The sequence below is a fragment of the Petaurus breviceps genome, unplaced genomic scaffold (assembly GCF_028583685.1).
Source record: "Petaurus breviceps papuanus isolate PSGF00001 unplaced genomic scaffold, PetGlider_PUasm1.0 90808, whole genome shotgun sequence".
Taxonomy (NCBI): domain Eukaryota; kingdom Metazoa; phylum Chordata; class Mammalia; order Diprotodontia; family Petauridae; genus Petaurus; species Petaurus breviceps.
This window is the reverse complement of record NW_027187349.1, coordinates 12709785-12726187: the sequence shown is the minus strand read 5'-3', so window position 1 is coordinate 12726187 and position 16403 is coordinate 12709785. Positions and strand designations below refer to the sequence as shown.

Here is a 16403-nt window from a genome sequence, read left to right as displayed (position 1 = left end):
CCAAGGGCTGGCACTCTTTTCACTGTACCACCTAGATGCCTAGGAAGGGTCTTAGAAAGGACTTTTCAGCAAGATGTACTCTGTAGTAGTTTAGGAGTGAACTGGACAAGTCCAGGATGGGAGTGCATATCTGTAATACTTCCTACTAGCAGATTGAGGTCAGTAGATATTCTTGAGCTCTGGAGTTTTGAACTATAGTAGGCTAAGTGGGTGTCTGCACTAAGCTCAGCATTAATATTATGACTCCTTAGAATGAGGGGAGCCAGGTTGCCTGAGGAGGTGTGAACCAGCCCTAGTTAAGGAACAGAGCAGTCCGGGCACTCATGCTAATCAGTGGGATTGAGCTCCTACATTGCCAGGCTGGATGAGATGTGGAGACTCAGTCTTCAAAAGAAAAGGAAAAAAAAAGAGTGAACCAGATATAGGGAGCAGAGGAGTGATGAAAAATCTTTAGTGATCTCTTCCTCAAGAGAAGTGATTTTGCTCTTTATTCTGTAAGAGACTTCCATAGAATAGTGCATGGATAGGATGCTTCACTTTCTCTAATAAGCATAAACGAGATATGACAGTAAGTTAGGTTTGTTGCATTTTTCCCCATTAAATCAAGGCAATTTCTACAGTATCAAACCAATTCACCTCTTTACTCTAAGTTTTATAGGATCATGATCTGATGCTCTTGATCTCCACTTCCCACCCACCTCCAATCCCTGATATAATTTTGGTTTGACATTTTCAATATCATTCCTCTTTCGCTGGGAAGCTGTTTTGAGTCCATACCATGTGATATCATGGAAAGTGAATTGAATTCGAGATCAGGAGACCTCGCTGTGGGCCCCAACTCTAAGGCTTGTTAGTTGTTCCTAGAATCAAATTGGACAATGTATGTGTGATGGCTTGAAAACCTTTAAGCACTCTATAACTATGATAATGGATATTGAGCTGGAAAGATTCTCAGGGGTCTCCTAGTCCATCCTCCTCATCTTACAGAAGAGAAAACCAAGGCTAAGGGGAGTTGAGGGACTTGCTCAAGGTCACACACATATTAAGTATCAGAAGGAGGATTTGAACTTATGGCTTCTAAATTCTGGGACCAGTGCTCATTTCCTTGTATCCTCAATTGTCGAATGAGATTAGATTAGATTACCTACAAAGCCATTTCCATCTCTAAAAATTCTATAAATCTATGAACTTCTGGAAGCTATGCTTTCAACAGAGATTTTGATTTACTACAGAGCTTTTGAAAGTCCAAAGCACCTGGCAAACCTCCAACCCACCTGCCATGTCTTCTGTGTCCTTTTCAAGTAAATCTCTGTAGTGCTGGGCAGGCAAGTTTTACAGGTAGCTACCTAGAGCAGTTGAAAAGCCCGAGAGAGGTTTGGCTATCTCCTCTAAGCTGCAGGAATTCTGACCATCCATGGAGTGGTGTAACCGAGTTAATTCTGTAACATATTGGCATTGTTCTCACCCATCGAGGAGAGAAATCTGCTTTCCACTTAATCATGAGATCCATATCTCAAGCCATTAAAAAAAAAAAAGGTGATTTCAATAAAAAGCCAAGCAAACTGGAGCAAAAAGCTTATGCCAAGAGAGGACATCTGCTGTATCTTTTTTATCTTCCTTTCTCTCTGAGCCAGAAAGGGAGAGGGGTGAACATGGAGATTCATTAATTAAGGAAACTGCACAGCCTCCCTGCCTGTTCCTATTTTTATATGAAAGAATAATGCTCCTCACTCCTCACTTGCAGCTATACTAATGGCTACCCAGATGAATAAATGAACCCATTTTCCAAGTCTTTAAATTTTTATTCAGTGAGAAAGTACAAAAAATCTGTCACATGCTTTGTGTCCACATGCCCGGTTTGCCACCACTGTGAGCATTTAACCACATGTGGTCAAAGGATGGTCAATGGATGCTGTCAGGCTGAAGGTGGAAGTCCTAATATACCACATGACCATCACATGGGGGATTACTGGGGCAACTTGAACTGACCAGAGGCAAGGCAGCTAGAACATCACATGGGTTGTATACAATCACCAAGACATCTGGTTCTCCCTTAAGGAAACCACTGGTATTGCCCTCTCCTCTTCTGCCCTCTCTGATGCCCTCCACTCCCCACCCACCTTCAGTCCCTGATCTAATTTTGGTTTGACATTTTCAGTATCAATCTTCTTTTGCTGGGAAGCTATTTTGAGTACATACCATATGATATAGTGGAAAGTGAATTGAATTTGAGATCAGGAGACCTAGTTGTGCACCCTGACTCCAAGGCTTGTTAGTTCCTAGAATCAAACTGGATCATGTATGTGAGATGGCTTGAAAGCCTTCGAGCACTCTATAACCATGACAGAATGAAATGATGGTGGTGGTAGGAGACAGCCCATGTAAAGGTAAGAGCACTGGACTCGGAACCAAGAAAACAAGGGTTAGAATCCTGCCTCAGACACTTTTTCACTGTGTGATGCCCTAGGTAAGTCACAAAACCTCCTCCAACCTCAGCTCCTTCATCTATAAAATGGGAATAATAATAACACTCACCTCAAGGACTTGTGTCAAATGAAAAATATGTATCAAGCATTTAGCAAACCTTAAAGTGCTATATAAATGTGAACTTCTGTTATTATGACGTGACTAGAAGCAGCCCACTTTTAGGCTCGGTTTCCTTATATTTGAATATAGGGTTAATAAAGCTAGTGTTAACATATATAACCTATCTCAAATTGCTTACCATCTCAGGGAGAGGGGAGGGGAAGGAAGGAAAGGGAAAATTTGGAAATAAAAATGTTTAAAATTAATATAAAAATTCTTTTTACATGCAATTGGGAAAAAATAAAATATTTTAAAGTAATGCTAATATTATCTACTTAATAGAATATGAGAAAAGCACTTTTTAAACCCTAAGCACTATTGTGATTTTTAAAAATTTTATTACTTTTATTCTTAACTTAAGAAATAAAACAAGCATTTCCATAATACAGTAAAATAAGAAAAAAATGTGATTGTACATGAAACTACAAATCTATTATGCTATTCCTTTAAAATATATAATAAAGTTATATAATTTTTCCTTTTTTTTCTCCTCCCAGTGCTCCCCCCTCCTCTTAGTGATGGCTACCATTAGACACAAATATGTATATGTATAAACATGTAAGACCATTCTATACATACATCTACTTCTCAGTTCTTTTTTTATTATTAACTATTAAATGATTATTACTAATTATTAAATAACTATTATGATTTTAACAAATTTTATTACTTTTATTCTTAAGCTGAGAAATAAACAAGCATTTCTGTAAAATAGAAAAAAAGATGATTGCTCATGTAACTACAAATCTATTATACTATTCCTTTAAAATATATAATAAAGTTATCATGTAACTTTTTTCCTTTTTTTCTACTCCCAGCACTGCCCCCCCACCCTAGAGAGGACTACCCTTAGACACAAATGTATATAAACATGTAAAGCCATTCTATACATACACCTCCTTATCAGTCCTTTTATTATTATTAACTATTAAATTATTACTAATTATTAAATAACTATTATGATTTAGTGACTAAAGCCCTGCACCTAAAGTTGAGGGAGACCTGGGTTCAAATATTGCCTTATATGACATAAGGTTTTTTTAAAAGCTCAAATCACTAAATAGAACACAGTTAGGGTGCTGATGATGCTTACTATGGGAATTAAGAGGAGGGAGAAAGCCCTACAATGGAGGAGTTACTAGGAAAGGCTTCATTATTTATTTTTGCTTTTTGGAGGGGGGAAGTTGGGCAATTGGGGTCAAGTGACTTGCCCAAGGTCACAGGCTAGTTTTTTGTGTTAAGTGTCTGAAGCCAAATTTGAACTCAGGTCCTCCTGACTCCAAGGCTGGTGCTCTATTCACTGCACCACCTAGCCACCCCTAGGCTTCATTATTTTGAAATGATTTGAGCTGAATTTTAAAGAAGGGTGAGGTTCAGATAGAGGTGAGAGGGGGCATTCAGAACATCGTAAAGGCATAAACAAATGTGAAAAGATGGGGAAGAACAAAATTCTGGGTGTGGTGAAGTAGGCAGCTTGGGAAGTGAGCAAACAACAGCTTCTGCAGTCACAGAGGTACTTGGGTCCAGTTCCTTGCCTGTTTCTTCTGCGACTTTTAGGATTCCCCACAGGTTCTGTCTTTTGGGTTCATCCTTATCTATGTGGTCTTAGAGGGTCAAGGTCTCGAGGGGAAATTCCACTGGTTTTGTATGGTTGTGAATTATGGGAGTGAGCTAGGAACACAAGTTGAATTCGTTAAGATCAAATAAGGAAACTGGTTTGGATGATAGTGGACCCAAGACTTAGCTGATTGGCGCATCCCTCTGAGCACCCTCTGAAGCATTTCCTTCCCTCACAGCTAGAGTCCAGACCTAGGAGGAATAGTGAGCACAAGTAGCCTCTGCTTTTAGTCCCTTGAACTTCTCTCTCTTTCTAATATGACAATAACCTTTCTGATTCTTCTAATTTAATGTATGATGTATGGGAATTCTTTTATGTAAACTAACGGCAAATTCTGAGGATGGGGACAAAGGGAAAGGCATTATTAATATATGCAAATCAAACAGCTCTGAGCACGCAAGCATATTTTAAAGGCAGGGAAAGATTAATGTATGCTATTTTATGTTTCATTTTGAAGAATTATGTTTAGCTGTGACACTCTTTTCAGGGTAGTGTGTATATAGTACTCATTTTTCCTAATTCAGAAACAATATGCTGGGTTCTGGGTTTTCAGGAACTCTTAATTAGCATGCTGAGGCTCAGGCTTAACGGGAAGATTTATCAGACAAAGCATGTTTCATAGAGAGACAGAGAATTAATTGGTGAAAAGCAGATTGACATCTCAGCTGTGTGGTATGACGACTATGTAACAGCACCAGGAAAACTCCCCCCTGCCATATGTAAATGAGGGAAGAGAGTAGCAGACATTTCTAAGCTTGGGTATGTGGTGAGGTCAGGTCATAACTCTAAGAGAGAATGCCATTTTGTTCACTATAGAAGCCTGTTGCCAGAATTTTGCCATGAATGGGAAAACCAGTATAAAAAAACTTATGACTGACCTTGCTCTCTTACCATGACTGCAAACAAAGCTCATTTGTTTGCTCTGCTGAACCAAGTTGCTGTGTGAATGTAACTGATTGGAGTTCAATGTTGATTAGCACAAGTTGCTTTCATTTTTAGGTTTGGGTTAAAGCAAACAGGAAGCCTTCAGCATTAGGTAAACATTAGTTAAGTAAATACTATAGTTCTAAAGGACAAAATAACATTGATGTGGTAGCAATTCCCAAATAGAAACTATGACATGAACTTGTAGACAACAGACTCTTACATCTAGCCTCTGGGTTCCTTGGCTTCTTTCTGAGTGGGTTATTTTATTTTTCCCATGCAGAAATTCCTGGGAACTCAGAACTATGCCAATTGGATACCCCTTCAGGCAGGGATCTCTCCTCATTACTCTTTAAATGCTGATACTGCTGCATGGGAAGGTGCTGGAATCCAAAGCTCCATGTAGTCTAAGCAGCAGAGAGTGTTGGCCTCCAACACTAGTCCCAGCCCAATTTCCACACTCCCAGACATCCATCCCCAAACCCCTTACATTAGAGCCTCTGAAAATGTCTGAATCCACACTACCCACACCCTTCGCTCTTATCCTGCATGTGCTGAAATTGATCAACACTCTTTCTCTCTGTCGTCTCCTTCCTCCTTCTCTTCCCAGTCTACTGATGCCAAATTTGACTTCATTCTTTCAATAAATTACTCCATGTTTGGTCACAAACATATTCAGGGTGCTATTCTCTGCTACCATGCCAAAGATGCTTGATCACAAGCAGCAAAGGAACATATTGATGTTCTTTAAATAGAGGAATTCGAAGACATACCTAACAGCTACAGTAAGCTTTCTATCCTTACCACCTTCCTCCCACAGCAATATACTTTTTCATTCCATGCACACACCTAAACTTATTGTCATCATCAGTGGTTATATGCTTCATAATTGATCAAATAAAGTGAAGCTCCTGTTATAGTTTCATTCCACATTTCATTTATTCTTTCAATAAATAATTATTGAGTATTTAATACATATAATATATGCTTATAACATATGCTAATATATTATACAATATCTACTTATATGCTAATAACATATATACACAATATTATAATTATATATATGAAACAATATGCTCTGTGCTAATTTTGGAGAAATTGACTGATTTTGAATAAAGACAAATTTAATCTTAGCTGAGCTTTTATTTCCTTTAATGCCTAGAACTATGCTCTGGGCATTGTAATAATAATAATAATGTGATAATAATAACTAGTATTTAGATATCACTATAAGGTTTGTAAAGTGCTTTACAAATATTATCTAATTTTATCCTCACACCAACCCTGGGATGTAGATACCATTTTTATCCCTGTGCCACAGGTAAGGAAACTGAGGTTAAGTGTCTTGCCCAGGGTTACACATATGATAAGTATCTGGAATGGGATTTGAGCACAGGTCTTCCTGGTGGAGTCCAGCTCTCTAGCTGCAGAGTTACATAAGTAAGCCCTTCATAAATACTTGCTCACTGAATTCCTTAGTGAACGTTGCTTGATGCAACCAGAAAACACCAAAATGCATTTTAAGTTTAGTTTGTGGGTCAATCTAGGAGTATATAATAGACTCTAGCATCTGATGGAGGATATGGCTAATGTTTCTTTAAAACAAATTGCAAAACAAGCATAGCCACAAAATAGAGACAGAGGAATCTCCAACTATGTGGATAGCTTCTCAAAGTTACACTTCATTCTAGGGGTGGCTAGGTGGTGCAGTGAATAGAACACTGGCCCTGAAGTCAGGAGGACCTGAGTTCAAATCCAGCCTCCGACACTTAACACTTACTAGCCATGTGACTTTGGGTAAGTCACTTAACCCCAACTGCCCTCCAAAAAGCAAAAAAAAAAAATCTAAGCATCTATTAAATGTTTGCTTTATTAAAATTTTATCTCTTGGGGTAAAGGAAACACTCAGAGGAGATGCTACTCTGGACTTAGTTCTGTTCAACAAGGAGTAACTCCCTCCTGCCACTCCCTGGAGTTTCTTCTCCAGAACTCTGGAATGGGAGATAGGTGATGAGGAAGAAGAGGCATAGATTATTAAACCAGGTGGGATGTAGGGTCAACAAGGGTAAGCAGACCAGAAAAAGGATTGCCATTGCATGGTGAGTGATTTGATAGAGGGTTTTTTTTTTTTTAAAGCAATCAGGGTTAAGTAACTTGCTCAAGGCTACACGGCCAGGTGTTTCTGGGTGGGTGCTAAGTGTCTGAGCCCAGGATTCGACCTCCAGGTCTTCTCAACACTGGAGCCGGTGCTCTTACTCGCTGTGCTACCTGGCTGCCTCCGATAGAGGTTTTTTCATGTAGGAAGTGTCATGTAGTGGGAAGAAGACTGACTCTGGAGTCAGGGGAGTTTGGTTTAAATCTTTGTTTTGTAACTGGCTACCCATATGTCAATTAAGCTCTCTGTGCCTCAGTTTTCCCATCTGTAAAATGAGGAGATTGTTTTAGATAACCTCTAAAAGTTCTTTCCAGCCCTAAATCTATGATACCATGAAATGACAGTCAATACATTTTCAAAAAAAAAAATTTTTTTTTAAGCAATTGGGGTTAAGCAACTTGCTCAAGGTTACATGGCCAGTTATTTCTGGGTGTGGTGCTGAGTATCTGAGCCCAGATTTGATCTAGGTCATCCTGACACTGGAGCTGGTGCTCTTACTCACTGAGCCACCTGGCCGCCCCTAAGCAATTGGGGTTAAGTAACTTGCTCAAGGTTACACGGCCAGGTGTTTCTGGGTGGGTGCTAAGTGTCTGAGCCCGGGATTCGATCTCCAGGTCTATCTCAACACTGGAGCCGGTGCTCTTACTCACTGTGCTACCTGGCCACCCCCAAATATTTCTTTTATGACTGCATTGAAGTGTACTCTTTGCAGAACAAGTGAGGTTGTGGCTAAATCTCCATGAAAAAAGTTATTTTGGGGGGCAAAAGCCCTTAGCAGATAGTATGCTATCTCTACAACCTAGTTAATGTTTTTCAGTGATGCTGCAAAAGACCATTAGTTCTTTTAAGTTTTGTTCTGCAACTTTGGAAACGGTACTAGCCTGCTTTGTATTTGGGCATAACGTCATGTCATATTTTAAACCTAGTTAGAACATATGGTTAAAAAAATCTACCTCCACAATGGAAAGAGCAAAGGTAGAAGGCTTGGTTGTTATGTTGTCACTCTGAAAACTCATAGATAATGTGACCTGTTAAGACAGGGACTCTAGGGATGGATTTGAGAGATAATTGTGACTTGCTCCACTAGGGGTTTGTTGCTGTCATTGAATCATGTTAAGTCATGTCTGCCTCTTCATGACCCCATTGGGGGTTTCTTGGCAGAGATATTGGATTTTTTTGTTATCTCCTTCTCCAGCTCATTTTACACATGAAGAAACTGGGTAAAACTGGGTCAAGTGACTTGCCCAGGGTAACACAGCTAGCAAGTATCTGAAGCCAGATCCCAAGTCTTCCTGATCCCAAGTTTAGTGCTTTATCCAATACACCACCTAGCTGCCCTTCCATTGGGGGTTAGATTTTAGATTCCCACAAAAACAAAGCCATAGCTAGAAATGCTTGTGCCTTATCCAAATACTGCAAACTTGTGTAAAGTTAGTATGAGGTGTCCATTGGAAGAAAGCAGCATTGAAGTGCCTGCATTTTAGAGGGGTTAGGGGAGTGGGCCATGAAAAGGAAGAGTTTACCCTTATTCATCATAGGTCAGCTTGCTATTTTAATAGAGTATTCTTGCTTAGTAAGTGTTAAGATCTGTTGTCCAGTGTTTAATAGTGCCTGCCACATACAATGCTTGTTGACTTTTTTTCTATAGAGTTGAAGTATTTGCCCTTAGGCAAAGCCTCAGTCACCCTGTCCTAGTTAAAGGGTAAATTCTCATGATGTCTAACTAACTAATATAATGTCAGAGCTTACTAAGGTGAATCGTCAGTGCTCTTCTTTCCCATGCCCCAGATAAATATAAGGACAAATTACCCCTCAGGCCACTGAACAACTGACCAATTACCTTCTAAGAGTGTGATTCACCTGTTAACCTGGGCTGTTAAAAGAAATGTGACTAGTCAAAGAAATTGGCACCACCACCAGGTTCATATATCTAACCTGATTTTTACTCTAAGAAAATCTTGTTTTATTTCTTTCCCCAGGGACATTCAATTTTTCCATTTATAACTTCAGTCTGTTGTATGCTGGCAGGAAAGGAGATATGACCAAGCCAGAGGTTTGCTCAGAGAGAAGAGATGTTCTGGAGATTAGGTCCTATCTGAATATTTGTTTTAGAAGGGGATAAAAAAGAGAGGTGGTCAAATTGTGACCTTGAGCAAGTCATTTAGGCATCTAGTTTGGGCAATGAGTAAGACCCCTGGGCCTGGAGTCAGGAAAACCTGAGTTCAAATCCCAGTTTAGACTCTTTCAATCTATATGACCCTGTGTAGGTGACTTAACTTCTCTGCCTTAGTTTCCTCATCTGTAAAATGGTGATAATAACAGCACCTACCTCCCAGGGTTTTTGTGAGGATCAATTGAGATTACACACACACACACACACACGCAGAGCAAACCTTAAAGTGCTATAGAAATATTAACATTTATTATTATTTAATCTCTCTGGGCCTCATTTCCTCATCCATAAAGAAATGGGGTTGAACTAGATAACTTTTAAGGTCCCTTCTAGCACTCCATCTATTATCCTATGACCCAAAAAAGTTGGTCTGATAAGGAAGACCCAGGAATAAGTATGGAAACTGGAAGTAAGGATCAAGGCACAGAGAAATCAGTGTGGGCTCTTTGTAACACTGCTAGTAAGGGAGATTTGAATGAGGGTGTTCTGTTTTCTTGGGAAGAAAGAAAACCTCTCCACCTCTTGCTCCATTCTCCAATTCATCCTACCCCTCCCCCAGCTAAATTTCCCATAGCTTAACTTTCTAGCCTGTGTTAATGTCACCCAATGATTTTACTCCATTTTCTTAATTTCTTGTGTCCCTGTCCAGTGGTTACTGTTTCTTCTCATGGGGACTCATTGCTTCCCCCAAACCTCCCACAGAAAGCACACTTGAGAAGAATGAATACAAGTAGCAGAAAAGAGTATTTAGTGAAATCTACTTTTGACTGGCAGGCCTGCTAAATTCTTTTCTTTTTTTTTGTAGTTTAGTTTTTATTTCATACTCATAAACTTAACTCTGTTGTCTAGCCAGACTTGTGGAAGGAAAAAGGAAGTGAAATCCAAAGAGAACAGCAGCAAGTGAGAGCACAAGGATTACAGGGTATAAGAGCAGATGGGATTTGGGGGTGCTCTCTCCAGCTACAGAGGAATGGTTTGATGGTTAAGACAAAAAACAAAACAAAAAAAAAACTTATGAGAGCTGTCCACAGTCAGCGATAGTGATCTTCTTGCTGGTCTTGCCATCCCGAGAACCGAAACGCTCCATGGCTTCCACAATGTTCATGCCTTCTTTCACTTGGCCAAAGGCAACATGCTTGCCATCCAATCAGTCAGTCTTAGCAATACAGATGAAAAACTAGGAGCCATTTGTGTTGGGTCCAGCATTTGCCATGGACAAGATGCCAGGACCAGTATGCTTCAGGATGAAGTTCTCATCAGCAAATTTCTCCCCATAGATAGACTTGCCACCAGTGCCATTATGGCATGTGAAGTCACCCCCCTGGCACATGAACCCAGGAATGATTCTGTGGAAGCAGGATTCCTTGTAACCAAATCCCTTCTCTCCAGTGCTCAGAGCACGGAAGTTTTCTGCTGTCTTTGGAAGCTTGTCTGCAAAGAGCTCAAAAGTAATCCAGCCCAGGGGCTCCTTATCAACAGCAATGTCGAAGTACATGTTAGGATTGGCCATGGCCACAGATGCCGGGGCTGGGCGCGACAGCAGAGGAAGAGGCTGCGTGAATAGGCATCCCGTGGACGGAACCAAGACAAGGACTCCAGGTGGCGGCGTCTGAAACAGGCCTGCTAAATTCTAACCCCTGGGATCTGAGAATATGGTGGCATGCCTGGCATTCTGTTAACCACATTTAAAAGTTTTAATTCTGGTGCTTATTGTTGAGCTGTGGAAAAATCAATCACTAAACATTTAAGTGTCTGCTATATACCAGGCACTGTGCTAAGTGTTGGGTTTACAAAAAGAGACAAAAAACAGTCCCTGCCTTCAAGGAACTTGCAATCTAATGGGGGAAACGACATGCTAACAAATATATACAAAACAAGCTATATACAGGAGAAACAGAACATAATTAACAGAGGGAAGGCAATAGAATTAAGAGGGTTTGGGAAAGGAAAATGGGAAAGAAGGAAGGGCAGTCAGAAAGAAAAAAAATGTGAAAATAGGAGATGTGTGTGTGTGTGTGTGTGTGTGTGTGTGTGTGTGTGTAACTGGGGATTTCAAATTCAGAGTATCTTACATTTATTTTTTAAAGGGGCTGTATCTCAGGAACAGATTGATAAGGATACTACCTTCTTCCTGGAGAAATCTGAACTGGCTACACTGGTTCTGTTCTGTATGTGGCCATTGACTGACAGTGTGGTGTATGACCTTCAGTTGCTTCACTTTCTATCTCTTCCATTTTCCCATCTGTATAATGATCAGGATAATATTAACTCCTGAGTTAATGTTTATAAAGTGGTTTGAGCTCTGTGAATAAAAGGTGGCATTATAGTATAGCAATATCAAAATTATTTGAAAGTACAATAAGAAGGCAATCAAGTCAGGGACTGGCAGCTGTAGAGTTTTGCTTTATTTTGTTTTTTCATTTTCTTCCTCAGATGAACAATGGCCACAAAAAAATTCACCTGGAGAAGACTCAATCAATCAACCAACACGTTATTATGACTTGTTCCAGTCACTGTGCCCAGTACTGGGGTTACAAATAAAAAACAATAGAACTGCTCAGGAAGCCAACATTTGGTTAGGGGAAACAATGTGTAGGCATTTATGTAGACTAAAAAAAAAATATGTATGTATATATATATATATATATATATATATATATGTGTGTGTGTGTGTGTGTCTGTGTGTGTGTGTGTGTATAAGGTGGGTGCAAAAGACACTAGCGGCAGGGTGGCCAGGTAGCACAGTGAGTAAGAGCACCGGCTCCAGTGTCAGGATGACCTGGATCAAATCTGCACTCAGATATTCAGCACCACACCCAGAAATAACTGGCCGTGTAACCTTGAGCAAGTTACTTAACCCCGATTGCTTTAAAAAAAAAAAAAGAAGACACTAGCAGCTAATATGTGTGAAATGAATCAGAAAGATCTCAGGTAGATGGTGATGCTTGAGTTGAATTTGAAGGAGGCTTGGGAATCTAAGAGGTAGAGGTAAGGAAGGAGGGCATTCCAAGCACAAGGGACAGTCAGTCAATCAAGAAATCTTTATTAAGCACCTGCTTCCTTCTAGGCCCTGCTAAGTATAGGGGAGACAAAGAAAGACAAAAGATAGCTTCTGTTCTCAAGGAGATCATGGTCTCATGGGGACAACAACATGCAAACAGCTATGCACAAACAAGATAGATATAGACACAGATCTATAGATCTATATCTATAATAAATTGGAGGTAATCACAGAGGGAAGACATTATGAATGGGGGGGGGGAGGAGTCACAAAGACTTCTTGAAAAAGGTAAGATTTTAGGTGAGGGGAGTGGAGCCAAGATGGCAGAGTAAAAACAGGACCTCCATGCAGCTCTGGCTCCCACCATCTCCAATACATATAAAAAAATGACTCTAAACAAATTTTAGTTACAGAACCCACAAAGTGACAGAGAGAAACAAACCTCCTGCTGAAGGCAGCCTTGCAGGCTGACGGAAAGGGTCTATCGAACCAGGCTGAGAGCCAAACACAGTCCCACATGAGCCACCTGGTTCTGGCCCTGGGGCAGCTCTGACAAGCAATGGCCAGAGCAGACTTCAGGAGAGTGAATCACCAGCAGCTGTGGCAGTTTCCAGACTTCTCAACCCATAAATGCCAAAAAGAAAGTAAAAGGTCAGTGGGGAATTCTGTTGGAACTGGGTGGAGAAGAGCATGGTCTGGTCCCTGTCCCTGGGGCAAAAAGTAGCAGAGGCATGGTGACTGCAGCTGCTGCTGCATGGCTGCCTCCAGAGCTCCTGGTCTGCAGATAGTAGGGGGACCAAGCAACCATTCAGAGGGTAATTGCTTTTGCTTTGACCTGCTTGGATCTGGATTGTGGTCTTGGGTGGTAGTCCTGGGGTGAGTGGCCAATAAGCCAGAGTTGTGGGGGCTGTAGAGAGGGCACCTTCCTAATAGCTCCAGCAGCTGCAAAACCCCCAGCAATTTGGGGCAAAGCTACCTCCATTCTGGAAGCAGAGTTCTACCATGGCAAAGAGCTCAAAAATCAGGTAATTGGCTGGCAATATGAGCAAGCCAAGGAAGCACAAACAGACCATAGAATCCTTTTTGGGGGACAAAAAGGATCAAAGCATGAAATGGGAGGAAGACAACAAAGTCAGAAGTCCTGCTTCAAAAGCTTCTAAGAAAAATACGAATTGGTTACAGGCCATGGAGGAGCTCAAGAAGGATTTTGAAAATCAAGTAAGAGAAGTGGGGGGAAAATTGGGAAGAGAAATGAGAACGATGCAAGAAAATCCTGATATTCTAGAATCAGAGGGCAAAATAGAAATGGAAAGAATTCACTGATCACCTCTTGAAAAAGATCCCAAAAAGAAAACTCCTAGGAATATTATAGCCAAATTCCAGAGTTCCCAAGTCAAAGAGAAAATTCTGCAGTCAGGAAGAAACAATTTGAGTATTGTGGAAACACAATCAGGATAACACAAGATCTAGCAGCTTCTACATTAAGGGATAGAAGGGCTTGGAATATGATATTCCAGAGGTCAAAGGAGCTGGGATTAAAACCAAGGATCACTTACCCAGCAAAAGTGAGTATAATGCTTCAGGGAAATATATGGTCATTAAATGAAATAGAGGATTTTCAAGCATTCTTGATGAAAAAACCAGAGCTGAACAGAAAATTTGACTTTCAAATACAAGATGCAAGAGAAGCATGAGAAGGTAAACAGAAAAAAGAAACCATAAGGAACTTATTCAAGTTGAACTATTTACATTCCTACATGGAAAAATGATCATTGTAACTCATAAGACTTTTCTCAGTAAAGATAGTTGAAGTGAATATATATGTGTATATATCTCTATATATCTGTATACATACATATGTATGTATAGGAGGGTGTATGTGTGCATAAATATGTATGTGAGTGTGTACATATGTATGTACCTGTATACATAGACAGAGGGCATAGGATGAGTTGAATATGAAGGAATGATATCTAAAAAAATGAAATTATGGGGTGGGAGAGGAATTTATTGGGAGAAGGAGAAAGGAAGAGATAGATTAGGGTAAATTATTTCATATAAAAGAGGCAAGAGAAAACTGTTGCAATGGAGGGGAAGAGCAGGAAGGTGAAAGAGAATGGGTTAACCTTACTCTCATTGAATTTGGCTTAAGGAGGAAATAACATACACATTCAATTAATTGGGTATCTTACCATACAGGAAAATAGGGGGAAGGGGATAAGAGGGGGAATGATAGAAGCGAGAGAAGATTGGGGGAGAGGTTAGTTAGAAACAAACACTTTTGAAAAGGAACAGGGTCAAAGGAGAAAATAGAATAGTGGTGGATGGGATAGGAAGGAGGGAATTATAGTTAGTCTTTTACAATAGAACTACTATGGAAATGTTTTGTGTAACTGCACATGTACAACCTATATTGAATTGCTTATCTTCCCAGTGTGGGTGGGTGAGGAGGGAAGAAGGGAAAAGATCTGGAACTCAAAGTTTTAAAAACAAATGTTGAAAAAAATTGCTTTTGACATGCAACTGGGAAATAAGATATACAAGCACTGGGGTATAGAAATCCATCTTACCCTACTAGAAAGTTAAGGGGGGGGATGGGGGATGACATAAGAGAGAACAGATTGGGGTAAGAGGTATTTAGTTGACTTGCTAATTTGGGGTAAGGGGTAGGGGAAAGATGGGGAGAAAAATTTGTACCTCAAAATATTGTGGAAATGAATGTTGAAAACTACTGAACAACAACAAATGTAATTAGTAGTCTGTTCATATACTATGTAGCAAGTAATATAAGTGTTACTAAAGAAAAAACAAAAACGATTTTAGGTGAGACTTGAAGGAAATCAGGGAAGCCAGAAGGCAGAAATGAAGAGGGGAGACCATTCTAGGCATGGATGTTAGAGAAAATGCCTGGAATCCAGAGGTGGCGTGTCTTGTGTGAGGAACAGTCAAAGAGACCAGTGTCACTATATTTCAGAGTACATGGAGGTGGGGGTGGGATATAAGAAGACTGGAAAGGTGGAGGAGACAGGTTTTAAAGGACTTTGAAAGCAAAAGATAATAAGTTGCCATTGGAGACAGTACAATGGACATTGGCACAAAAATGTAAGATGGAATGATATGTGTGAAGCTTAGCAAGTTGGACAGTTTGACTGGATTGTAGAGCACATGAAGGAGAGTTATGTGTTCTAAATCCGGATATGTAAGTTAGAGCAAGACTATGAAGGGTTTTCAATATCCAGAGAAGAGTTTTATTTGTTCCTAGAGATGTCAGGAAGCCCCTGGAGATTTTTCTGAGCAAGGGAGTGACACGGTCAGAATTGAGCTTAAAGAATGCCACTTTGGCAGCTGGGTGGAGGATGGATTGGAATAGGGGGGAGCCAGAGGCAGAGAGATCAATTAGGAGGCTATTACAGTAGTCTAGATGAGAGGTGATGATAGATGGAAGTATACTGGTAGCAGTATAAATGGAAAGAAGGAGACAGATGGGAGCCACTAAAGTGATTTTCCTAAAATGCCAGTACAATCATGTGGCCCCCCTACTCAATAAATTCCAGTGGCCTCCTATTGCCTCAAGTAGCAAATACAAAATGCTCTGTTTAGCATTCAAAACCCTTCATAACTACCTTCCCACCCCCACCCCCTTCTAATTTTCCAGTCTTCCAATTACTTCATGACACATACTCTGATTCAGTGACACTGGCCTTCTGGCTGTTTCATGAACAAGAAACCCATTTTTCACCTCCCAGCATTCTCTCAGACTGTCCTCCATGTAGAGCACTCTCCCTCTTCCACCCCAACTATGGACCAAATAAAATACCACCTTCTAGAAAATCTCTTCTTAATTCCAGTGCCTTCCCTCTGTTAATTAGCTCCTGTTTATCCTGTATATAACTTGCTTTGCAAATATTTGTTGGTATGTGTCTCCTTCATTAGCCTGTGAGCT

The 16403-nt window shown here is 40.2% G+C and overlaps 1 long non-coding RNA gene and 1 pseudogene across 3 annotated transcripts in view; one reads left to right on the top strand and one right to left on the bottom strand.

Moving 5' to 3' along the window:
* The window catches only part of LOC138147822 (uncharacterized), a 116377-nt gene that overhangs the window by 22420 nt on the left and 77554 nt on the right, over positions 1–16403 (top strand). The gene's annotated exons all lie outside the window — the stretch shown is intronic.
* Positions 10244–11221, bottom strand: LOC138147929 (peptidyl-prolyl cis-trans isomerase A pseudogene; annotated as a pseudogene).